Raw genomic sequence first — 26,919 nt, 5'->3', positions numbered from 1 at the left:
AGGTAAGAAAGTTTCAGAACTTTATCTTCCAGAGACTCCAGAACAACATGCCTCCATCTGTTAATACCTCCCAAAACTAGGCCCCAACACCCAAAACAACCTAGGTCCCAAATAGCCCACCACAGTGCATTGCCATTTGGGAGTGGGGGAAAAGGGAAAAAGTGCAGTTACAGTATAATACAAGTATTAGGAAACAAATGACACATCCACATGTGAAGTGGTATGCAAGCTTATAGGTGAGATGACTGGTTTAACTTCAAAACTTTTCAAGTGGTTTAGTAAGTCCAATGCAGTGTTGTGTTGACATGATGCAGCCTGAACTCTAAAAACTACTATCTCACCTTACCATTGTGATAAGCACTTAATAGCTCATTCATTGCTGGTTTACACGTCCTCATGAAGGTGATTTTATCTAAAACATTTTAACCTGCAATTGAGGCAGATGGAGAGTGTGCATGGTTTGTTTCCATGGCCCTGCTTACAAGCAGAATCTTGTTGAACTACCATGTTTGATCCTATTCTATCTTGTGCCCACACCTTTAGCTACAGGCAAGTAGAGTTCATGTTTTAGGTCTCAAGAGGGCTTACAGGAGCAAAGACACAGCACTTGATGCTTTCCAACTTCTGAATTAAGTATTTAGCACAGTTAACTTCTCCCACAATTCAAATTACATATTATTCATGAGATGCTATATGCTTGTGAGAGCAAAGGGCTGGATTTGAGGCCCTGCCTCTCCTTTATGTGCAAGTTCATGTTCAAATTCAGTTGCATAAGACATCCTTATTTTCCCATCAAACTACCTGATTCCTTAAGTTAATGGGAAACTCCCCTTAGAACAGGCCCCTTAAATGCACCTCTTCATTGCCAATGTATAGCTGCATTTTGCCTCACAATTAGGTATTTGTCAGTAGGGAGCAAAATAATTGCTATAAATATGAAACAGTTAGTAAAATGCTTTGAGATCCTTGGAGGTGAAGGAAAAACTAGAGTAATTTAAGAGGATGTCATTTCTGTATCAAAAAACCAACGACTCTAAAAGACAGCCACCTTGTTGCTTAAGCTGTCACAAGAAAGTGTAATAAAGGGGAAACAATTTTAAGCATTTCCAAAATAACTGTAAACCAGATTTAATCTCACTGAATATCCCAGGAATTGGCTTTTCAAAACAATGGCTTGTAATAAGCCTCATTTCAGTGTTTCCTCTGCTTATTTTTATAAATAAAAAACTCTTTATGAAACATTCTAGCCCTTGTTAGTCTCAGTCCTTTCCTGAACTATCAACAGTGATTAAAGCAGATGATTTACTAAACGTTTTCTTTTCTTTGTATATTTTTTTTAAAGGAACATTAAATGAACTCAAAAACTCAACCCCTATCTTGAGAGTTTGGTAAAAGCTGTCCATTCTTTACTGCCTAAAGGGTTTGCAGATGAGGATTGATATCCACAGAATGTGACAGATTTAGGTATTTGTCATGAAATGGGTGGGCAGGCAGAAAAAACCTATTAGTATGCCCTGGTCTCTTCAAGTGTGTGTTTTGTGTTTTTTTTTTGTTTGTTTTGTTTTGTTTTGTTTTGTTTTTTTGGGGTTTTTTGGGGGTTTTTTTTGTTTTTTTTTTTTTTTTGAAATCCATAGGCTCCCAGAAGTTTTTCAGAACAAAATCAGTAAGCCATATCTTAAACCTTTTCTTGCAGTAGCATAGAGCTGATCTCTCACTTAAGTCCCATGGAAGAATGTATGTTTTGAAGGTCTGGGAAGGGAATTTTCACAAATACAGCCACACAGCAAGAGCTTTGTATCCCACAGATTAAAATGACATAAAGAAGCAGCTCTGCCTATCACTTTGCTTCAAGTTCACTGGCAAGCACAGGAGATACTGAACTACACTGCTCTCTGAATATTTTGCTCAATTAAAGACTGCAAAATTTGGCTCAAGTAAACCATTTTCAAATTCCTGTCCCTGCAGCTGGAATGCAGTGCAGCCACCAGAATAGAGACCAAGCTAAATATTTTAACTGAGCAAGATACATTCTGGTTTTGTGCTCCAAACTACATGGAAGTCTATATTATGAAATGGGATTATGGGATTAGAGTAGGTTTGCCTCTGGCATCTGGGAAGTGTCGGAATTGGCTTGAATATAGAATTTCTCCAGCTAACACAGGTCATGTGGGTCAGACCGATTTCCATTTCAGTGCAGGACAAGCATACGCATGTAAATGCCATATGGTTGCTGCCTGACTGTAAATGATCTAGTAACAATTCATTACAACGTACCACTTACTTCTATTGCCAGTTAGTTTAACATTCTACATAATTTAATCAAAACCTTGGGCACCAAAAAATCTGCACTAGAAATAGAAATTGCCCTCTTCAGTGACTATTTTCAAGTGCCTTGGATGGGCTGAAGGAAGAAAGACTATTCAGCTACTTGTAACTATGCTTACTAAAGTCATTTATTTTTTAAAAAAGGGAAGTCAAACTAGAAAGAGAAATTCAAGATTCTTGAAAGACATGAAGCCTCACTAACAGAGGGAAGATAATTTGGATTAAGATAGGATATGAATTTAAACGCAAATCTTCTTGAATAACCTGTTTTGTTGTTGAGATAGTACCTTCTGGTATCCTTTGTTCTGCATAGACTTACCTCGATAATTGACACAGGAAATTAATCAGGAACAATCTATCAGGAGGAGTCACTCAGGAATAATAGTCCATGAGACAATCCCTGAGACTGATTCAGATGCTGTGAGGCTGTACACTGAAGTCATCCTCTGCATGTGACTGTGCTGTTATCTGTATCAGCTGCTCAGATCTGGACTCTGTTCTGCAAGGTCTCTCATAAAACTCTCATAATGTAGGTTCTACTATTTTACTGTAAGAAAGGTTTCATTATTTCACTACAGGCAAGCACCGCTGTTACATCCCTAGTCCTACTCATTAAATCGTAACATCCTGATGAACCAATATAAGCACTATCTCAGTATAACCCTGCCTCTCTCCTGCCTGCCTTTTTGTTTTCATACTAATTAGAACTTCAAAAGTCTCATGGATTGTATAGAAAATGCTTGCAAAAAAATTATTTCTCATGTACATAATAAATGCATAGAGGGTTGAAATCCTGAAGTGTTTCCCTTTAAGTTTTGTAGTATATGTCCAATTTCCTGCAAATACATCTCCTGTCAGTGAGTGAAAGACAGGCACCAGACCAGATATTTTTATGCAAGATTTATTTCCCAGACATATTTGTGCCAGCTTCTCTTCTAAACCACTGAAAATAGGCTGAATTTCTATAAAATACCAGCATTCAGAACAGTGAAAATATAATAAGCTGAGACTGCTCATCATACGGCAGCRCAGACTCAACTGGCATTTTGTCATTTATGAGACACATTACTAAAGTTCTGATTCTAAAAAGCAGTTAAAGTCTGATAGCAATCTGTATCTCTTAATTTATTCTAGCACTACATGATGTATTACAGGCTGCCTTAACCATCCCTGAAAAATTCTGCATGCTGAGCCGTCTGGATTGCATTCATTCCCTCTCCTTTGGAAAGCAGGAGATGGGAACACTACCTATTGAAGTTCTAGAATGCAGCAACAGCTTCACATCATTGCACCTTCAAGGATAGGTTGGAAGTGTGGAGGATCATTTCATTCCATTTAGAAAGATCTGAAAACATGTCTAAAAGAAGCAGAGGAATAGAAGGGAAGCGATTCACTATGTCTTTTTTTTTTTTTTTTTTTTTGAAAAGCAGTTGAACATTGCAAGTTAAATATAATCCCTATTGTAAGTGAAGAGGAGGTTCCCAAACCTTGATCAGGGAATTCATTTGGTCCTTCATCTGGTCAGTGGAGTAAAACATTTCATCACAATATTTCACTGTATATTTCACTGTGATGTGCACTGTATTATTCTTCAACCATCTCATGCCTACAGCTGGAAAAAAGGCATAAAAAGAAAAGGCCTCTCTGCAGAGAATTGGAAGTTAAACCAAAACAACAGAAGATAGAAATGGAAGTAAGAAATGATGGATTTATATGTTTTTTGTCAAAAATCAGCAGATAGATGGGATCTTCCATCAAGCTGGACTAGTTCCCATCTGATCTTATTTGCATTAATGAGGAGTAATTCAATTAATTAAACCAGCTAATTAAACCAGTAAAAATACCTGAATATAATCAGCAGATCAAGACAAATGTAGTGACTGGTAGCAGACTAAAAATCTGCTACAACAACTTTTAACTGACAATTATTCATCACTGGTATAGCTAGACACTATAGTTCTTATTACTGTTACAGAGATACAGAACATAAATCAATAATAAATGAAGTTGGCAATCCTATTATATTGCTTTARTGTCATTTTAAATTATTTGGCCATGTTGCTCTGTAGCAGGTGGATTTCTTGAACTAAGACTAGATCAGTTCCGGCAGCAGAATTTGAAGCACCAAATTAGAGGCCTCTATTCTGAATGAAAATGAAGAGGGTGATTGTGTTTTGTGACTTCAACACTACCAGTATGTAGTTGACATACTCAGTCCATAGCAGCTAGATATAGACTCCAGGACAATTAGTTTGTGAATACCGTGTTATTCTTATTATCTGAAATAGGGAAAAGTCAGCCCAGCGTTCAGGTCCACAAAGACAGCAGCTGACCCCTGAGCACATGCGTTACCACAACATTAGGTTCTCAGCAACCTCAGCAGTGCAGAGTCTCAATGACTACACAAGGGATTGGATCACTCACTTGGATTTAGGTACATAAACTCTGCCTAAGTTTCTCTTTAGGCATCTAAGTGCTTTTTTGGATCTCGCTCTAAATTCTTTCTTATTTAGCCTAGAATATTTTCCAAAAACTCCATTAATTTCCCCAGTAATTACCAGAAGACCATGAGATGATTCCACTAATCAACAAAATAAAGAAAGTATTAGATTGCTTTTCTGTTTTTGAATAAACTACAAAAGAAAACACATCTGCAAAATAAACCTTAAAACATTGGGTTATGTGGCTGAACTACTTTATAGTGAAATACATGTATAATCAGTTCTTAGACCCTCCTGCTGCTGATCATAAAATCTATTGCATAATTATTAACAAAAGTATAAATACACATTATTATCCAGTTAAAATGCACACACCTCATCTGTCCATACCAAGAAATAGAAACACTGCACAGAACTCCAAATCTCTGCAATGTCCTCCACACTACAGGGAGATTACTCAGCATCTGTGTGAACACACACTTCCTCTGCAAGAGAACTCAGCATTAAATAAAGACTGTGTGATCTGGAAACAGCAGGACTGCTAATCCAGGCAAGTCTGATGACTTTGTTGTGTTATGTTGGGAAAGACAAATACTTAATTTCCCTGCTTTTAGAACTCCAAAATGGAGATAATCAGCATCACTTCACAGGGCTGGTGTAATGATCACAAAAGGAACTAAAAATGTTAAGAACTGCATGCTAATTTTAAATAAACCTGCATGTAGAAACCAGGAGGAATCCATATTCATGTGGTTTAAGTAGGCCAGTTCTCCCCTCCTCTCTACTACGTAAAACAAGAGCACTCAAAAGGAAATTGCAATTCATCACCCTTATAGGAGGCGTCTTTTATTCCTCCTGGCAAACTTTTAGTATTCAAGTTGAAAGATGTGGGTTCTACTTTCATCTTCTTTTGATTTATATAATGATCCTGTTTGTTTGTGTAGAGCCCAGATTCTTCATGAGTTCAGTATACTGTCAACAACGATGGGACTCTCAGCTGGGCTCCTGGATGCTGATGCTGAGCTGCAGYAGAATTTATATGGACCTGAAGTGAAATTTGTCTGAATCACAACCTTCAGATTCATGACCAAACTTAGGATGGAATTAGACCCATATTCTGCCCCATCCTTCTTCCACATGATTTTTCTAATGCACTTGCAGCTCTAAGGATAACRGCCCACTGGGGACGGAGAGATACTGTAGTGGTTATCACATCTGCTTTACATGCTGAAGGTCCTGGGTTCAAGCACCAGTAGAACCAACACCAGGAAATCTTTGGGAGGTTGGACTAGATGACCTCCAGAGGTCCCTTCCAACCTTRCTGATTCTGTGACTCTCAACCCCAGTCCTGTAAGCAGTAGGACTGACATGAGAGGCTCTCAAGTGCCTTGTATAGTTTACTATGTTTGGGGGTTAGGTTTAGCTCAGTTGGTTAGAGCACGATGCTAGTAATGCCAAGGCTGTGGGCTCAATCCCCATATGAGTCACTTGCTTGAGATGACCTCCAGAGGTCCCTCCCAACCTTACAAGTTCTATGATTCTATATGAATAAAGAGTCTTCAGCATCTTAGGCCTGTAGAGATTGTCATATAGACAATTAACTCTTGATAATATAACCCAAATGATAGCAAGAAAGCAGTCCAAATCGTCTGTAAAGAGAGAGAAGCTTCATTTCTGTCAGCAGCAAAAAGAACTGCTGGGGGAGAGATGCCCCCTGGAGTTCACAAAGGATAACTATATAGCCAGTATCAGCCCTAACCTCTGTAGGAAAGTAGCAGAGACGTTTGAGCATATCAACCCTTTAACTATAAAGCTAATTTTCAATGTCAGCATTTTTTTATCAGTATTCTAATTAAAAGGATGCATAAAAAGGTAAATTTGGAAAGACTGATGGTCACATGCAAAGTTTGTAGAACTGTTTTCTYAGAGGAAAATATCCATTAACTCTTTATCTGTTGTGGCTCAGGCAATAACTTTTTAAGATGAAGCTCTGCAAATGTAGAAATGATCTGGAAGAATACCACAGCATTTTGAAAACATACAACATTTGGGCACAGACCTCAGGAACTGTGGCCATAATAACACAGTTTTGCCAGCATAGCTAAACCRCTGCTTTTAGTAACTTTCATAGAAGACTTTCAAACACCACATTTCTCACAGAATACTCCTATCAAGGAGATTCCTACACACATTTTAAATAAAATTACCATTGTAATTTAACCTAGTGATAAAGTCAAGGCAGACTTCACTGTGATGATATTAATGCCTGTGCTTAGATTTGTTAAAGGACGAAGCCAAAATACATTTTAAGAGCAMGTGAACCATCAGCAAATGGAGTTCAATACTCTTCCAAGATTGGCATCTGAATACCAAAAAGCTCTTCTCTTTTGCTAAAGGAAATTTCCCGAATAGGTTCAAGCTACATGTCTTTTTTTTAAATTAAGGACCAGTCCCAGAGCCTTCAATAACATCAAGAACCAGACCTTCAAAATGAAAAGAACAGGTTTATTTTTTTCAGTACAAAAGACTTCAGTTCTCATAGGATGTTTATGCCCATGTGAAATATGGATTCCAATACCCCAAAGCTTTTGTCTCCATTCCCCATCCAGCTCTGCTATGTCTCTCACAGATCGTGCTTTTCCTCAGGTTCTAAAAAGTATTAATTTTTAAGGGAGAGGGRAAAGGTGTCAGAAAAACAGGGCAGCCAGGCCAAATTAAAATCATAAATCTATACCCCATTTTCAGCAACAGGCTGATCTCTCATGAACCAGGGTTTCACGCTTTCTTTGGATTTCTTGATAAACAATTCCCAAGAGCTTTCTGTGTATGATAATAGGCAACATCCTTTCATTTTAATGATTCTTCAGAAAGGGCACAAACTGATTCCTTGGAGAAATAGTGGTTTTTATCTACAGGRACTTCGTAAACAAATTGATCCAGATGTTTTGCTTTGGAAGTCTCCAGACATAGTAAATCATTCCTTACTACATCAACACTTCATTTCCTCTATTTGCAGCTACCATATCAAAACAGACCACTTTTCAAAAGGCAAATAATTGAAATGTTGCATTAGCATTCTGATGMTTTCTTAAATAAAATCTGTCTTCTCTATATGGATGCACTTGGTGCCATAAACAGTTTCCAGAAAGGATCAAGATCAAATATATTAAGAATGTATTTGGATCCTTTTCCTAAGCCACTGAAAATTTATCAAAGAAATCCTCAGAATTTCATTTTTTCTTTTCCTTTGTTACATGATTTGCTGCATTTATCTTTTAAAAACCCCTAGACATGTGGGATTGTAATGGATTCCAAAGTCTGAGTCAAAACCTCAGACAAAAAGTAATCTATCCTATTAGGATGAAAATAAAGTGGAGAAAAAAAGAAAAAAAAAAGATTAGGTCTGAGATCCAGGTAAAAGGATATTTAACAATATCGGACAATACAAGCATTTACACATTCAAAAAATCAATGAAAAGAAATAAATCTGCTCCTTGAGTTTTTTACTGGCATGCCCAATAAACTATTCTCCAGAAATGCCTATATAGGTTTTTAAATAAAAAACAGTAGTATAAAGTACTAATTGACTTTAAATATATACGGACTTTCAGATATAAGAACAAGACAAATGCATTATCTGTAGAAAGAGTAGTAACTGACTACTATCAAATATATCCTAGCTAAATGTACTGTATCAAAATACATTTTAGCTGATTTTCCTGATTTTCTTTAGCTATTTTACTTTCATTTTACAATTATGTGGCCAGTTTCTCTGTAGCATTGAAGTAATCTTTCATAATTACAGGCTTTCTGAAGGTTACATGCTGACAAATACAGCAACTAATTTTCCATTCTATGCTTCTTGAATTAGAATATTTGTTTTTAAATGAAACCATTGGTAGCTTGCAGTTACTACAAGGACAGCGGGATCACCCGAGTGCACAGCAACAGATTATGAAGCAGGTGGCCTAAGGTTAAATCTAAACAGTTTCCTGACTTAGCATTGTAAAGTGGGGTGCAGATAACTCCTAATGAGTTTTAAGGGCTGTCTGGTCACTTAGTTGCATATGAGGTTCAGACAGGTCAARGTCTAGGATCAGAGCTTCTAATTACATTCTATTAAATACTTGTTAGTTATAAAAGATGTGACCGGAAGACTCACCAGAACTCTAGTCTCTAAATATTAAGCAGTGGTGCCCTTATAAGACCCTTAGGACTTGAAAAATTGTGATATGATACTGGAAGAGAAAAGGAGACAGCCAAAAAGAGGTGAATTTGAGGACACAGCAGAAAATTGAGGTCATTGTTCTATATCACATTCCCCATGTAAAACAGGAATTTGAAACTCATCGCCTATTGAATCAGCTGGTATTTGGCAGCATCAATTCTAATGTCGAGTTAAACCATTCAGGAGGCAGATTTGGAGAGCCGTTCACTGCAAAATGAACAAATAATGAAATAAACCTATTTCATAACCTGTATTTGTTACAAACACATCTCACTGAGCTGTTACTCATTCCCTAAAAGCTAATAAAAAGGAAAAATTAATATGGCTAAAGCCAGGGCTTTCTTATTTCCTTTAAATAAAAGCCTCATATAAAAGCTCTTGCGGTTTGGTGATACTGTGCTGTTGCTGACTGACAGGGCAGGATTTGGCAATGCATCCACCTGGAGATTGTTATTATGCTGTGTTTTTCTCTCCCAGTATGAATACTGGGAGAACACATCAAATCATACAGCTAAAAGATAAGCACCTGGTAAGTGTGAATTCTGCAATGACAGATCTTGAACCAGCAATAACCCAAGTGTTTAGTAAAGAGACAACAGGCTCAAGCTCTGGCTAACAGAGGATGGCCACCCACATACACACAGCCAAGAATGCTAGTGCTCAGCTGGGTCATAAGAAAAGGTAAGGTTTATGATTCAGGACAAGGAATGCTATAATGCAGTGTCTTGCCCAGCTGGGAGGAGAATCTCAGGAGGCAGAAGCATGCTCCCTGGAGTTAACAGACAAATTCTCGAGGTTCCTTCTGAAGGCAGCACAGCGGGGCTGGACTAACTCTAAAATATTCTGACATTTCCCTTCTTTTCTTTCATTCTCCTTAAGCACTCCAAAAGGGAGCATAATTCCAACTTTCTGGAACTAAAGAAGGCTTTGGAGAATGAAAGACTCMAGGTTTTTTCATGAACTTTCTGGTGCTTCTCAGCTGACAGCCCCTGAATTACCTGGACTGCAGCCTTCTGTGCAGTATCTTGGCTGCGCAGTTCCCAGTCTGCCTGGAACCAATTAATGCATTAGCAAAAAATGAAAAGCGAATTAATCACCCTTTTCTGAACCTCAAAAGATTCAAATTTTGGACAGGCCTTTATGGAGACATGGGGCAAGATTATCGGAACTGTGTTACACCTTCACAGCTGGCAGAAAGCCTTGTTATCTCCTTTCTTACCAGCTGCCATYCACAGTGAGACTGCATGTACGAGGCTTGCTTCCCTTGCCTCTGTCTTCTTTAGGACAGTAGAAAAGACTGAAGAAGGGCACCATCTTCTATTCACCCTCTCCCTTCTCCTTTCCCAGCACACAAACCACACAGTTCAAGGTGGTAAAACCCACCCCTTTGTAATCTCATCTTCTGTTGGACCTCTTTGGCCCCACACCTCTACATACCACTACCAACAGGAATCCACAATCCTTTTTACCTCGCTCACGAAGTGATTACCTTCCTTCTGCCAGCCCAGATTCTGCCTATAATCCTAGCTATTCAGAGAAGCACGTTTTTGTCCAATTCTCCTCCTCTGCAACAGTTAACCCACTCTTGCACACTTGTCAAATGAGAGGTAGCACTCCATCCTCCCTGAGACTCAGAACCAATCCTCCTGCCCTGCCAACACTCTCAGACCCTTACCAGACCCTTCCCATAGGCTCAGGATAKTCCCACTCCTGACAAGGCCCTGTCTTCTCCTCCCTCTCCTCCTCGTCTGCCTCTCTGGCCTTTGATGAGTAGAAATTGAGGCTGCAGGGAAAGAGTATAAGAGGATTTCAAATCAGGAATGCACCAAACGATACTTTTGCTCTACGAAATCAATCTGAACATGCTCAACAGGGCTGGCATCATTAATAAAGTCCCTTCAGGCCCACAGCAAGCACAGACCAAGCAGGCATGGCAGGATGAGATTCAGTCACATCTGGTGACAGAAATGGGTAGTTCAGCCTCAAACAGCTCTATCCTCCACACCCTGCAATCCCAGAATGACCAGCTGGCCCTGATTCCAACTATACCTTTTTCTCATTTTTTCTCTATTTAGCAGCTTTCAATTTCGGTCCCCAAACACTTACGTATTTTCTTTTTATCCTTAAAAACACTGGTTTTCAAAATGCCAAGTAAGCAAGAATGGAGGGGAAATGACACATTAAAGGAGTAAAATGGAACTCTCAGTCCTCTAGCTCACTAATTATTACTGGAAAAATCCAATTCCTGACATCAGTGAGTTAATAAAGAAATGAAAAAAATGTCTGGAAAATTGGAAAAAATGGTATAATTGTCTAAGAAAACTAGCACATCTGCTCATTTCCCCACACATTGTCATTAGCATGGCAATTATTTCAGCAGGAGACAAGCTAGRGAAGAAGTAATACAGGACTACTGAAGGAAAGCAGTAGCAGGAAAACCTACCATTCAGACGCTGACTCCTCAGAGAAAGCAGACATGCTGCTGAACAGGCAAGCCTACTTTACCATGTACTTCTTTAAACTGTAATTTATAGTGTTTAAACTGGAGATAATTATTTCCACAAGGGGTAAGATAGCTGCAAAGCTACCCAATTCCTTCTGCACAGTCATTTACACTGGTACGTAAATTGCTAACATTCCAATTTTTACATGCTTTTCCTATTGGTACGAACGGGAATACAACATTCTGGCAAGAGAAGTCTAATCTCCAGACAGCAATTCATACAGAATGCATGTGAATATGAAGAGGATTCATTTTTACGCTTTTGAGACTCAAATGTTCACCATAAAGATTTCCCAGAGCATACCAGAGAATCTGTTAAGCTACTTGTCCTTTTTTCATAAATGTTTTTATGAGAAAGGCAATAAAAAAATATCCTAGGAAGAATGCCAGTAACAGTTGTGTTTTCCGGATTCCRCTTTGAGTTTTTGCGTCTATATTTTTGCATGGTGATATTTCAAGATACGAATATTTTGACAATTTAATGGGGTTCTCTGCACTTCTGCACTTTAATCCTGCAGGAATTTTATACAGAATGAGCCTCTTGCTAACATATCAATTACTATGAACTTTTTCTTTTATAAAATATGCACAAAAATTATTAGCTATGCATCATAATTAAAGTGTGCTAATTTGCACTGTACCTAAATTGGACCAGGATCAGTAAGAAATTTAGATGCTTCAGTGTCAGGCAGGATAACATATATCTTTCAGTCACTTAGACCCCACAGGGAAATCGAAAACGTGAGTGGAGTGTCAGGCTTTCCATACAACGCACAGGACACGTCAGCTCCTCAGAATGCAATTCATGGCAGCTGACACACCATGCAAGCAACTATCTTGTGACAATATGTTCAGTGGGCAACCATGTAGAACTAGCCAACAGCAAATGTTACAAAGAAGAGTATGTCTTAAATTCTGCTCATTCAGGGAGGCAGTTTGATTCGCAGAGTATCCAAAGCCCAGAAGCCTCTATTCATACTATATATCTGTTCCAAAAAATGAGTATGGTTCAGTCTTTTCCATTAAAAACAGAGCAGAAAAGGAGATGGATTCCTGTCTTTATATCATCATCCAGTGGTTGCCCAGGCAGTAAAGGATCTCAGTTCTATTCTCCCTTTGGCCCACGAGAGCTTAGAGTCACATTTCCAAAGAAGGTGTCCCATCTTCAAACATGCTCTATGCCTTAAGCGTATTAAGAAGCTCTGGGTCCAAATCAGACATCAAAAACTGAAGCACAGCATGATCAGTAGGCAACTTACTTGGAGGTAAGGAGACACTTCTTTTTCCCCCTTCTCCCAGAACTTTTTCTCTACTGTATCCAGAAGCAATTTCATGTAAAATGCACACTACATCCTGGGAGTATAGACAAGAAATTCAGGCTTCCTCACCTCATCTGAGTGTCTAGGGAGTCCTTTTCCCCACTTGAGCATTTTTCCAGTGACAGAGTGAATATTCAACTACAACCTGCACAGTGGCATAGTTTCATGGGGTAAGATGAAGAATGCCCTGTCATACAAACCAAGACTAGTTTATAGCCTAAAGATTAGGTATAACTCAGTCACTGAAGATGTCAGATTTCATCCCAGTATACAGAGAGACTGAAGCTGCCTCACTCTTCCCAGACAAGTATTCTAAACAGCAGGCTGGATGGAACCACTTGCAGTGGCTTTTAGAAACAAATCAGCAGCTGCAACTCCATTTTGTGAAATGCTTGTTTCTCTCAACATGTGAACACTTCTAATGGATTAAGGCACTCATGAAATCCGCACATTTGCCAGTTCTGCTCTTTACCACACCAACGCATCACCTACTTCTTTAATTTAAATCTCTTCACTAACATTACTCAAATACCAAAGGCTTTATTTCAAAATGTGCTGCTTCAATCCGTTTGTTTCTATGCCTTGAAATTAGCAAAGCATCCATGCCCAAACCCAAGGACGCTCATCTCAACCAAACCCAACTACATTCATCTCAACCTTGCCAAAATTTCAAAGTTAAGCATACCACAGCAATACATTTTTGAGGAGAGGAAGAAACTTTCCTAATGGACTAGCTGTGCTTCAACTGGAAATGCAAATGTAGCTCAAGTTCTAACAACACTTACCTATTTGCTGTTTACATTTACAACATAATATGTGTGCATAAAGAATGGATCTACTTATTTAATTTTAAATATTGCTATGCCAAGACATAAAGACAAAAATGCTCTGTTGCCAGAACCCAGTCAAGTCAGGATSAGAGTAATATATTGAGCAGCTTTGTTGTGTACAAATTAAGACACAGGTACAAAAGAGAGCTTTCAGACTYCTGGAATGCACTGCCAGAAGCTATGGGTGATGATCCCCAGATGATGGTGAGTTAAAGTGGAATTCTAGAAGCACTCTGTTATCACTGCTCCCTTCTACTCACCTCATTCTTAATTCATGGCTGAACTACCCATGAAGCAGCTCCTCAACTACCACCAATTACTGCCTGGCATGTTTAAGTAACTTGAAGTTTCTGCATGTTTGCTTTGCCAATGACCTTTGGCTCCTCAGCAGAAGTCATCTATGCACTTCAGACATCCCTGCCAGGAGGACAGCAACTTCCGTAAGAAATGTGGAGCACAGGGGGCAGCTGGAGGTGTCTAGCATGTCAACATCTCAGTTTAATTTGTTTTTGCTCATAAATCAACATTCATGAAATGTAGGACTCTCCAGTTTCAGCTGGGGACAGAGGGGCGGACATAGTTAAAAATCTCAGCTTTTGATTTAGCTATTTCTTACCTAATCCTACTTTAAGAACCACAATCCTTTTCTTATAGTACCTAGTCTATTTTAATTACAGTGGGTTTAACTGTTTTTATTTTAATAAAGATCATAAAACAATACAGCATCATTTACCTTAATGTTGGCAGTGCTTATAATTAACTTTTAGTCTCAAATGTAATATAATGTTTTTTGAAGTCCTGAGGCACTAATTACATGATAGTTATGCTACAATTAGTTTGAAATTAAGCTCTTTGAGACACTTAAATACTACAGAATGCTGCCAATAGAGAGTATCCATACAGCTGAATCAACACATTCTAGAGAGAAATTTTTGTTGTTTAGCCTCACAGATGAATGCTGTCCCATTCTGATAAGTGTTCACAGAGTCTCATCAACTTATACTAAAAAAAACAGCATCACCAATGGTCAGATATGCACTTTGCCATGCACCCCCTCCTACCATGCCTGCTCTCTGGTTATGGACTGGTTATGGGCCAAGATTTCCAAAACAGATCAGTGATACCTGCTTTCTCAGGAAGCAGATGCGCAACTGATGATATTTCATTTACAAGGTCCTTTAGCAGTCTTTGAAAAGGGGATGTTTTACAGGGAYAAGATACTGGTTAGATATCCAGAGCTTCTTATTTGTGTAACTAATAATAAAACAGATTACATAACAGACATCATTTTAAAGTATCAAATTTGCTTTTCCGTATCATACCATTTGTTTACTCTGTATTTCACATGCCAGAGAAGGGTAACTGGACAGTGTTGCTTTCACATACAAACAGAGCCAAATACCACTTCTCTGACACACATGAAAAATAACTCAGGAGCCCTATATCTCAGAGCACCCTGAAAAAAAAGTGCAAGTGTTCTCATCCATACTTTACCTACTGAGAAACTGATGTGCAAAAGGGTAAAGCGTTCCACAAAAGTCACATGAAAACTTATATGCAGAGCTGGAAGCATAAAAAAACAGCTCCTTTCTCAATGTTAGCCCTCCCTGACTCCTCTCCCCTTTTTTTCCTTTAGTATTAGAAAGTCTGCATCAATGACTCTCTTATGATTGACCGCTATATTACAAAAGTCAAGCGAGTGAAAACTAAACAACTGGAAAAAAGCAACTGCAAAGTGAGAAAATTCTAAAATCTTTGTTTCTTTTTTTAAATAAATTACTCTTTATTTTCAGCAACTAACAAAGGCTCTGATGAAGATTTTCTTTGTTGAAGAATCAACATTTTCACTCCTGCTGTTCTGTTGAAAAGAAATCAATACCTACCCTGTGAGATATGCAGGAAGTCACCAGGATAATTATAACAGAGCAAACTTGGCATTTTTTAAATTTCTAAGTAAAAATCAAGCAAGAAAAGTATCATTGAATATTCTTTATAGAACATAAAGCAACAAAAAAGTCCAATGCCAAAGCTTAAAAAAATTCTTTCAAATCTTCCTTAAAAAAGTATGCATGAGGGGAGCATCATTAAGTTGGAATCCATGGAAAGAGAGTTGTTATGCTTTGGGGTTTTTTTGGTTTGGGCTTTTCTTTTTAAGAGCTAAAAGAAATTTCAAGGCTTACACTTGCCTTGGAGCCTTATTGCCAATTTTTGTGGTTTTACAACCACATTTTCTTACTGCTTTTTTTTTCTTTCTTTCTTTCTTTTCTTTTTTGGAGAGGAGAGGTTGTTTGTTTGTTTTTCCAAATTATTTCCCTATTGTCACGTATGATATCCACACACTAAACAAGGGAAACTAACACCAAAGGGAGCGCAGAGAAGCTGGCTATTCAAACCAAATGACATTTTATTTTCCATATCACTGGAGTATACAGGTTCTACAAAGCAGGCCTACAAAAGTGAAATGGAGATGTCATCACTCTTCCCAACTTGATACCCAAATCCTGCAGTACTTTAACTCCTCCACCAGTTTCTTTTCTAGCCCATAGGTTGAGACAGCAGCTGTGCCCAGTATTAAGGCCTTAGAAGCCAGTGGTCAAGCTCAAGATTTTGGGCACAGCTTGCTCTGCCCAATAGCAAAGAATTGAGCRCGTATATGTCTCCAGTGAAGTCAGGCCGGCAAGCAAGACCTCAAGTGTTTTGCCCTGTCTACCTCATGGAACCCTCAAAGTGCAGACAAGTCAAACACAAGCATCTTTTTAGAACTCCAACATCTTTGGATGATATAGACTATACAATAAAGCAAAAGCCTATGATGCTGAGAATATATGGTAAGCTGCCAAATCACAGCCAGAGGCATTGTAAGGCTGGCCTCTTGGACACATCAACTGATATTCTCTTCTGGGGCATCCACGGGGCATCCAATCCAGACTTAGGTCCTGTTGCCTTGTATGCACAGATTCCTCTATTACATGTAGACGAAATGATTGCATGTCAATCCAGCCATGCCTTCTGCAGAATCCAGTCATTTCCCCTGATATTACTATTGCTGCTTCATTGCCAAGAAGCAGCTCTACCCAAAATACAGGTAAATAAACAAAGCAAAGAGGTTAAGGGAAAAAAATAGAGTACAAGTTCCCTCTTCCTTCAATTTCATTCGCGGTCAGGCAACTATTCCAGGTCAATGGTCACTACTACAATGGGGAATGGATAGATCATCAGTGCCCTATTAGAATTCTGTCCACTATTGGCAGGTACTGAGTAAAACCAGACATTTCTGCACATACTTCTCTGGATTCAGCATGGAAAGTCTTCCTAWGAGGGCAGTCAAGGAAAAGCCAGGTTCTGACACTGACACTATGAGGTGCTTCATCTACTGTCCTGGCTAGTTTCAATATTTGTGGATTTTATTCTTAAAAACCTCTGTGAAGAAAGAGCAAAGGTTTGAGATTTTCTGACTGCTGTAGGCCCTGCTAGTTTGTCATAGTGTGGTTTATGTTATGGTGAAGGGAAAGAGCATATCCTTTACTGATTTTTATGCTTATGATTTTATGATATAAAATAAACAGTAAATAAGTAACAGCTTCCTAACACTAGCTTGAAATAAACAGTGAGCTTGTCCCTAGCCTGTGTACAGTGTTTCTTCGGTTTTGTAGCGGGCTTTGGCAGAGGGAAGAAGGTGAAAGCAAGATGTTTCCCTCTGCTATGTTTCTTCTCGCACACTGCTAGCAACGCTAGCTAGTCTCATGCCTTATAATGTCAAGGTTGCACAGACTATGCCCAGCTATATTCTGATCATACTAGTGATTCCAAAGCAGGTAAAAAGAAACAGAGACCTAGAAAATAAGGCTTCTGCCATACGCTTACCTCAGATATGAGACCTACCTGGACTCATGCCCGATATTCTCTTTGGCTAAGGCCCTCTAAGACAAYCGTCCTTCCCAAAGGCCAGTCAAGGGACAATGTGATTCCACACCACATCGTGTGGACTGTCTGTGATTCAGACTTGCGCGACACAGTCTGCACTGTTCTCACAAGCAACATACCACAAAGGAAAATTTGAATCGTTCCTGGATTCTAGTGACTAATTTTTGACAACACTATCAAAGTATTTTACTTTTTTTTTTCCTAAGCATTTGACTCTTTATTGTTTAAAATAAATTCTAATACTCTCTATCACAGAAGGCATTCAGGCTAATTCAAATGATGTTCACTACATCACAAATGGATAATCTGGTAGAGGTATTAGCTTTCCTCTGTATTGTGAGGACTGATCATGCTTTTCATAGCTTGCTCAAGGTGAGGATCACGGAAGAGTAACATTTACAAATTAGCTGGTTTAAGACTTGTTGTTTACTTCTTAAGACCACGAAGAAATTTACTGCTCTAATAAAAACTGAGTGAAAACAAATAAAAGAAGCTTTAAATTAAAGGATTTTAAGTGTGTTATAAACTAGAAAAAGATGCAAATGCTTTCAGAGTCCTGAGGAAAGGGTATTTTTCTTCTGTATTTTACAGTATTTTTAAATGTGTACAGTATTTTTAAATTCAAATGCTCGAATGTAAGCAATCTGTTGCTCTCCAACATTATATTCATTGTTCCACAATTTGGAAAAACAAATCCCCCTTTAAGCCGTTGCTTTTCCTGATCATAGGAAAATAAAGACAGACAGTGAATTTAAGATTCATGTTTCTGAAGTGGTATACACGTTGTTATGATCTCAAACAGTATGCTACTGCTTGAGAGCTTGCCTATTTATTGTATGTGGAAACAGTGACAACCCCCTAAATTACTCCCTAAAAATAAGGATTTATTAAAAGTGAAAGGGGTTGATTTTCAATAGTTTACCCAAAACATAAGCTCATTATCACAGAATTGAGATGCTATAAATAGACACACTGGAACAGAAAATCTCTCTCATCATCACCCACTCTCCTCTTCAATAACATCTTGACATGTGTGTTCAGGTTTCTGTTTTGCTCCTTCTCTTCAGAAAATCAGTCTCTCAACCCACCAGCTTTCCTGAGTGATATCCTAAATCTTTGGTTTCTTCACCTCAGCATCCTTGGGAAATGCTTGCTGCTCTTAGAATCTCACTTTTTTTCTCCTCCAGATTCCTCCTGAAATCCTTTGCACTACATTTCTTGTATAATTGTCCTTGCATTTCAACTTTTTGAATCAGTTTCTCTCTTAATACTAAAAAGTGCTTTTATGCCTAGGTGATCACTTGTCTGGGTAGTGTAAAACCACCAAAGCTTGTCCTGGAAGCATCTCTTATAAAAAAAAAAAAAAAAGAAAAAGAAAAAGAAAAAAAGAAAGAAAAAAAAAGAAAAAAAAAGTTCTTGCACAGATAATATCCTCCTTATAAAGTCCTGGAGTCTTTTTCTGCAATTAGGAATACGGAAAAAAAAAAAAATGGAAAAAAAGTGGCATCACGTATCTTTAAGGAAGAGACATTTTTCTAGGTTCACTGAAGCATAGCTTGATCTTGCAGCTTACCTTTGTTCTTTTCATGGCACAGATTGTTCATCAGCAAAGTAGTAGCACTCCACAACCATGCTGAGGCTTATCTAATTCTAATTGTAATCTGTTTTTCCTATAGTTGGAATACTTAGCTACACTGTTTTGCAAGATATCTCCAGYAGATCCTGCAGCTTCTGTGAATATTCACAGTATCTCTCTTTCTGAGATATTTTGTAATTTCAAACAGATGCATGTTAGAACCCACAACTCTGTTGTCAGCAGTTTTGTCACAGTATGCTTGCACAGTCCTTTTACATTTCTTTCTACATGTAATGTAAAAGCCTAGTGCTAAAGACAGCTCCACAAAAAACATGTTCAGTGACACACTTACTAATATCCTTCTGACAGAATTTGAGGCAGTAGATTCTTACTGGAGTTCTCTCCAAGCTGATGTGTTCTGTAGGAATATGTGCTCAGAATCAGTGAGGACTGGTACTTTGACACTTCTTCATATGCAGCAGCTTATCAGGACTGAAGACTCCTTCATGCTGGGTGCTGTGATAACATACTAAAAAAGATGTCCCTCTGCCCCCAAAACATTACAGTATGRGCATAGAAAGAGAAAGAGATACAAAAGGCAAAAATACAATACTGCATAGTCCCATTCATGGTGGTCTACCACTAGTAATCTAATGTTTGCCAAGGTTTTCTTTCTTATCACCAAAAAACAAAGAGTTTTTAAGTCTGGAATGAAATTATGGATTTGTTTAGTGGCTGTTTACAGGATATTCTTCTCAAGCATTAGGAGCAGCAGAAGGAAAAACACAAAGATAATTGCTCAAAACTAAAAAATGAGAAATGAAGATAACTGGCTGGCCAATTTACAGATGATATCTCAACAGTAAGACAGAGGAAGAAAATATRAAAGGTCCTGAAGCCAAAGACAAATAGTTCACATTTAATAGGATAAAAACATTGGGAGTTGGGGAGAGATAAAAAAAAAATTATCAGTATACTCAAAACTCTGGAGAAAGATAATGATTTTTCAGAAGCATTCAGAATGAACCTTAAAAGGGTACAGTTGTATTCATTAAACACAGAAAAAAAGATCTTGCAATGTTAAGACACAAATCATTGATCTGGATGAATGCRGATAGACAAGAATGGCTCATCCTAGAGAAGTTACATAAAAAAGACATCAAGATCTGGAAGTGATGACTTCAAAAAGATTTGAGTTGAATACATCTTCCAAGTCAAAGGCTTGAATAGTAGGCAAGATAGTGATCAAGCAAGGAAGGTAACGGTTTTAAGAGTAAAGTTTTGGGTGAGAAGCTAAAAGCTCAGGTTTGCTCATACTGAATTTGTGCTGGTGGCCAATACCCATTAGGAACTGTCAGGTGCAGACTAACATCTTAGTTATCAGATTGGGTAGAGAAAAATAGGTACATTAATTGTCAGAATACAAATCAGAAGTCTAATTCACCAATGCTTAAGCAATATGCTCTTCTAATTTCAGTCTGATATATATTATCTTTTATATACTTTTATTGTTCATAACAATCTTTTCTTATGTAAATATATGTAAAGTATATACATTCTAAAATTCTCATTGTTACTACTTTAATTTCATGATAACCTCAAGAGGAAATCAAAAAGAAAAGAATAGTCAGTAAGGGAGATTTTATAAGATAGGAGCCTGTGCTCTACTGGCATAAATTGGCAGAGCTCCACTGATTCCAAGGGAAATCTGCCAAGTCTCATCCAGGCACTAACTTCTTTCAAYTTTTCCAAATAAATGAAGTGTTTCTGACCCATAAGTTGACGCTGATCCTTGCAGCATTCATAAAAATGATTGATATCCTGGCTTTCTCCATGTCCAGACATGTATGAGAAATCACAGAAATGTATTACAGATAAGTGGACAGGCAGATAGCATTTGGAGAAACCTGACAGCCCCAGAAGCTTTCATTGGATTCTGTTCTTTATCTCTTTTCAAAATACCTGCCATAACGTATGGTAAGGAACAGAAGCTATTTAGTGTAATGTAGAATAATCTGGGAAAAATCTGGGAGGAGGTGGGGTGTTCCTCTTTAACATCTACAGCTTCAGAGACCAGTGTTCCATATAAATGGAAGAGAAGCAATTAACTTTGATTTTAGTGATGGCATTTCTCCCAACAGCTGTAAAGGTTAGTTTTCCCTGCAGTGTTGGCATTTTGAGGTTAATACCTTGTGAATGATTAATGGAAATTCTCTATATTATAGGGTTTAGGGAATTAAATAAAAATGAGAGATTCTTTTTCACCCATTGTATATTGAGTAGAGAAATGTGTTTCCCTTCAATTTACTTAAATAGAACTCTTCTACTTAAATAATCCAACTGAACAAGGAGTTAACTGAGGTGTAAGTTTCATCCACCCCTCAGAATTAGTGGCCTAGTCTAGATAGTATCGTGCAGTGGTTGGAGAGTTTGGAAGAAGCACAGCTGAACTATATACATTACTAGCCAAACTCGAAAAGTTGTCAAAAGCATCTACTAAATGGTAAGTATTATGACAAGGTGCTTTGCAAGACTTTATAAATAATGTGAGCAAGATACTCCACAACCCTGTATGTTCTACAATTGTATGCAAAAAGAAGGCAAAATGTTCAGAGATCATTTTGCACAGAGGCCAATTACTATGCAGAAAGTAAAGCATATAATAAAATAATAAAATAAAGCAGAAAATCTAGCCTTCTCACTCCCAGTTATCTACTGTGGATGATCAGTTGATGTTTACTATTAGACTACTCTCCCTACAAGATTAATACATTTGTAAGAGAATTATATGAAAAACACACTCCCTGATGGCATTATATTTTAAAAGGCTTAAAAACAAATAAATAAATTTAGTATGTTATGAAAGAATTAAACAATACCAACAGATTTTTACTGTTCCCATAAGGATTACTTTTTTCTTATGGGCCTGCTCTTTTCGTATGGGCCTGCTCTTTGCCTCTTGCCAAAATTCAAGACACCCTCAGAGAATGGCATGATAAAGCTGCTAGTCATTTAAGTGAATAACAATTGCCATTTCTGAGCTTACATCTGGTACAGTCCACCTTCCTAAAAAGGAAAATATGGAGTGACATTTCTTATCACACAGAGTCCTCTGAGAGTTAACTGCAAACACATTTCCACCCTGTTTTAATACTGCTTTAACAATCAGAAGCAACACTTTAATCTTTTTTTTTTTTAATATATTTATTTAATAAAACTAGAATTGTTTTATGATTGCTCTGGCACTTAAAATAATATCAGCAACTAAAATGAAGTATTTAGATCATCCTACAGGATTTTAAAGGATTTTGTTTCAAAGAACCATGCAACATAATAAGATACGACAGTATTTCTTTTAAAATGATGTAGTGACATGTCACTTAGTTAAGAGAATCTGCATATTCAGGAATATATTCTTAAATTGCTAATCAGCAATTGTAAGATATACCAGATAGCATGATGCATCTTCCTAATTTTATTCTCAGAAAGACCTGCCTGTTCCTATGATCCAGAAAGGAAGTTCCCAATGAGCTGCTCTTGGCCTCCAACAAACATCCTCACCCCAAAGTCCAGAGGGCTCCAGTGCTAGTGGAGAAGAGACCCATTTCCATGGAATATTCTGAGAAAGCAGATTCTAGGACAGTATTGAAGCAATTTTTACAAATGCTGAAGAGATCAGAGTCAACAGCAAAACCATCATTGACTTTAACAGGCTACAATTTTGTTGGCACTGCACAGCAACTTTTCTCATCATCAGAAGTGAATTCATTCTTCTGTTGAGACGGTCAACTTGACTATCATGATCATAAGGGCCTACCTCTTCAGCACTTTGCTCACAGCTGAGTGGACTTCTGGCCTTTCTGAACTATTTGAAACAAGGATAATTAGATTTAAAACAGGCCAGAATGAGTTGGCTTCAGTTGGCTCACTACTGTGTGCTGAAGGGCCTGTGAGTCAACCAGAGAAATATGTTACTATGCAACCTTTCCTGCCCCCCGCCTCCTCCTTTCTGCTCAGCATACATACATCAACCAAGTCTCATCCTGGCCTTCCATAAGTACGTAGTAAAATGTGAATTATCTTATGGAAATACCGGTTGCAAACACATTTGTACTTTGTTCTCCAATTCACTTAAGTTTGTCTGTTGTGCTATTGAGAAGACAGCCTTGACACGGTAGTTAAACTTTTACCCAGTGCAATTCTGGTAAACAAAAGGCCTGAGATATACACACATGCACATACACACACACACACACACACACACACATATATATGTATCTATGTGTGCATGTGTATATGTATGTATACCTATTTTTTTTAAACTGAAGACAAGTTAGAGTTACATTTGTAATACACTTATTACAAACTAATTGCATTTTCACAGAACCACAGGAAATGAACTGTTCATTATTCATAATTTCAGTATGCCATAAATACTACTATTTTTTTTTTTAACTTTGATTAGAGACAACAGTTGCTTTTGTAGCCAAACACAAATCACAAAGGGAGGAGAGAGGTCAGAAAGGGAAGCATACTAGAAAAGTATATTAGTATGATTTGATACACATGTACTGTAGTTTTTAYGAACAGGACTGGTAAAAAGTTGTATTAGATTAACTTTTTTAAGAGCTTTTGGCTTTCAGTTGCACTGAGTATAACAATAATGATTAGAATTATGTACATGAATAAAAAGGCTATTACACAGAGACCTGGATTTCTACCAATTAAATTTGAAACATTCCTAAAAGATCATTTCAGTAATAGCAATAAATGTATTTCTTATTATTAAGAAATAAATGTATTTCTTATACAGATACATATGATGCAGTTAGAAGCAAAACAAAAGCATATAGATACATCTATGTGTATATCTAAAACCAAAATAAGGATATTTACATTCAGAATAGAAATTAAGTACTTTGAGCTACATGCTCGCTAAACAATTTCTTTTTACAACAGTAACTGCTACTTTCAGAAAAAAGTTAGAAAACAGATTATTTCTGCACGTTAGGCGCTGAGCTCACCTGAGCTTGTTGTTTTAGACCTTTTACATTTTGTCTCAGATACCATTTCTTCTGACTGATCCAAACCCCAGGGATCCAATTTAAATCCCAAACTGAAATTCCTTTATTTTTCCAGCTCATTACAATGCATAAACATGAAAGAAATATTTGCTTTTCTCATTTCTGGAAAGCAAAAGTAGGGATGTCAGGATCTAGCTCAATGAATGCACTTTGCTTTAACCTGTTGTCCTGCTCTAAATACAGCATAGATAAAGCCTGTCCTACATTTGGTAAGTGCCTGCCATACTGGAGAACACACTAACCCAAGTCATAAAATAATAACACATTGATTTACCTGTGGATTCTTAACACAGTGGGAAGCATCAAAAGAAAWCAAAGAGCCTGTTCTAATCATAATTTGGGCCAGAAATCCAGAACAATGCTGGTAAAATCAAGGAATAAACTCAGTAACTCATATACACTTGCAAATATGAAAGAACATAGAAATTGACTAGACAGAGAAAGAAACTGAATGTAGTATATTAGAGTGTTACCTCCTCTCCCGGACATTCCTTCATTACAGAAACAGTAACAGAAAATAGAGAAAGTGCCCTGACTACAGCTGGAGAAAAGGCAGAAAATAGGATGTTTCAAAGATACGAACATCTTCCATGGACACAGGAGATGCAACGTATACCATGTGTTTGGAGACAAGCTTCTCAGATACCACAGATTATCTCTTGCCCAGAGGAAAAAAGAATCTTAACCAATACAACATCATGCTAATACACACAGTAGCAAGCTCTGAGCACAAAAGACTTGATAAACACAGAACCAAGATGGATTACAGAGCTAGCATAACCTTTGTATTTGAAACAAACATACAAGAGGTAACGATTGCACTTTAAGAAAAAACCTGGAGAAACTTTGTAGAACTGTGCAATATGCCAATGCTCAAAGAATTTTATAGAAAAGTACTTTCTGAACGCTTTTCCCCTGCAATTCTGGGTAGCTACATTCATGGCTGCCTCACGGATAGACTCTGTATTGTYGCAACAGATGGTATAAAGCATAGCACAAAAGTGTGTGAAATATATTTTAATAAATTTCAATAATAACAGTAAGGATTCATCTCTGAAACTTCTGAAAATCGAGGTATTTCTGGCCTTTCTAATCTCTGAAAGATGTTACCATCAGAACACTTAATAAAGTTATATTGATTTATATCTTACTAGCTTTTATATATAATTTGAAATAATCCAGTGATAAAAAGTTGGTCACTGAATTAAACAGAAAGTCAATAACTAAACAGAAACAATAGTTTACACCAGCATTTATGTCACTTCCAAAAGAACTCTGCATTAAACTAATCTGGCAGTCTTTACATAGGCAAAATCTAAACTGGCAAAATCATAAATGAAAAAGAAATGTGCATTATGGTATAAAATCCAGGGTCCTGAGCAGGTGAATCCCCATTAAGACAAAGTTTATCATAAGGAGGAAATTTGACCAGTGGTTGGTTAGTAAACACAGAATTCTATGTTCAGACAGTTATTGGAAGTCCATTTTTTCCAACAGTTGCTAAACTTTTGTTACTAATTCAGCAATCCAACCACAGAAAAAGTAAACAATTTAAAGTTTTCTTTTGATAAAGCCATCAGAGATGAGAGATGTACTAATTATTAAAGACTTCTGCCTCATCCACAGATATGGCTGCATGACTGAATCTAGTCCAGAATAAGGAAAAATGAAGAATACAAATGAAAAATACACAGGGCTGGCTTCATGCCCACCATCATCATAGTCAAACTCCATTTCCAAGATCCACCACACCACTTTCCTCCTAGGTGTCCTCTGGGTCACTATGACCTTTGTTAAAAACTACAATAAGTGATAAAAATGGAGACTGTGAGTACATTTGCTGCACTGTTTAAATTAAGAGGAACCAGGGGATCTGAACCAGATTGCAGTTATATGTAATATATTGCTCAGCTACGTTCCTCTTTGTTCCAGATGTGTGATTTGTTACTTGTTATAACAATGCAAGCTGTAGAGGCTAAACACAGTACATTACAGAATGCAGAAGCACAATCTATCAATCTAAAAAGAAATTGCACCTGCCTGCAAACTTGTCCTCATTTGACTGAACCTTCATGGCCAGCACAACAGTTTAATGCAAAAGCCCTTCACATTTGAAGGGTGAGTGTGGTTCAACTTTGGCTTCACAGAAACGAGTTTAATGGTCCAAATTTAGCAAGCAGTGAAAGTTTATCCATGTGAAAATAAAATGCATCTCCTTCACACAGTTGTGCACATAAATGTCATTTATATATTCTCCTCTGCCACTTCCCCAACACTGACCTGTACTGCTTTTGTACCTCTTTTGTTCCATCTAATCTCGGATGTCTCAGAGAGAGTGGGTGGCATACACAAGGCTTTGTGCCAATGCCATTCTTCCCTCACCTTCAGAAACACTGACCCCTAAGTCGTGAAAAGGGGTATGGGAGTTTAGCCAGGTAGCTGTAGCCCCAAGTACTGGCCCTGACCACTGCAAAGTAAACAGTCATTTAAAGTTTGTCTGTTAAAATGCTCCGTTTCATCTTAAAGCAAAAATGTAAAGCACAGCGTTGTTTTTATTTGCTTTTTCCAAAAGGCAAAGATAAAGAATGCAGTAAAAATAACAGGACTGCAGAAGGAAACCATGTCATTCACAACATCACTGATAAGAGGGTAACAGGAAGGCTGGGGACTTAGTGGGTAAAATGGTTTC

At 37.6% G+C, this 26,919-nt stretch overlaps 1 long non-coding RNA gene across 1 annotated transcript in view; it reads right to left on the bottom strand.

The window, feature by feature from the left end:
- LOC146588675 (uncharacterized) overlaps positions 1 to 26,919 on the bottom strand; it is a 113,275-nt gene that overhangs the window by 43,040 nt on the left and 43,316 nt on the right. The window lies entirely within an intron of this gene.

The sequence above is a fragment of the Rhea americana genome, unplaced genomic scaffold, assembly GCF_003343005.1.
Source record: "Rhea americana isolate MKP2758 unplaced genomic scaffold, rheAme1 scaffold_5, whole genome shotgun sequence".
Classification (NCBI taxonomy): domain Eukaryota; kingdom Metazoa; phylum Chordata; class Aves; order Rheiformes; family Rheidae; genus Rhea; species Rhea americana.
This window is presented reverse-complemented; position numbering and strand designations above follow the sequence as displayed.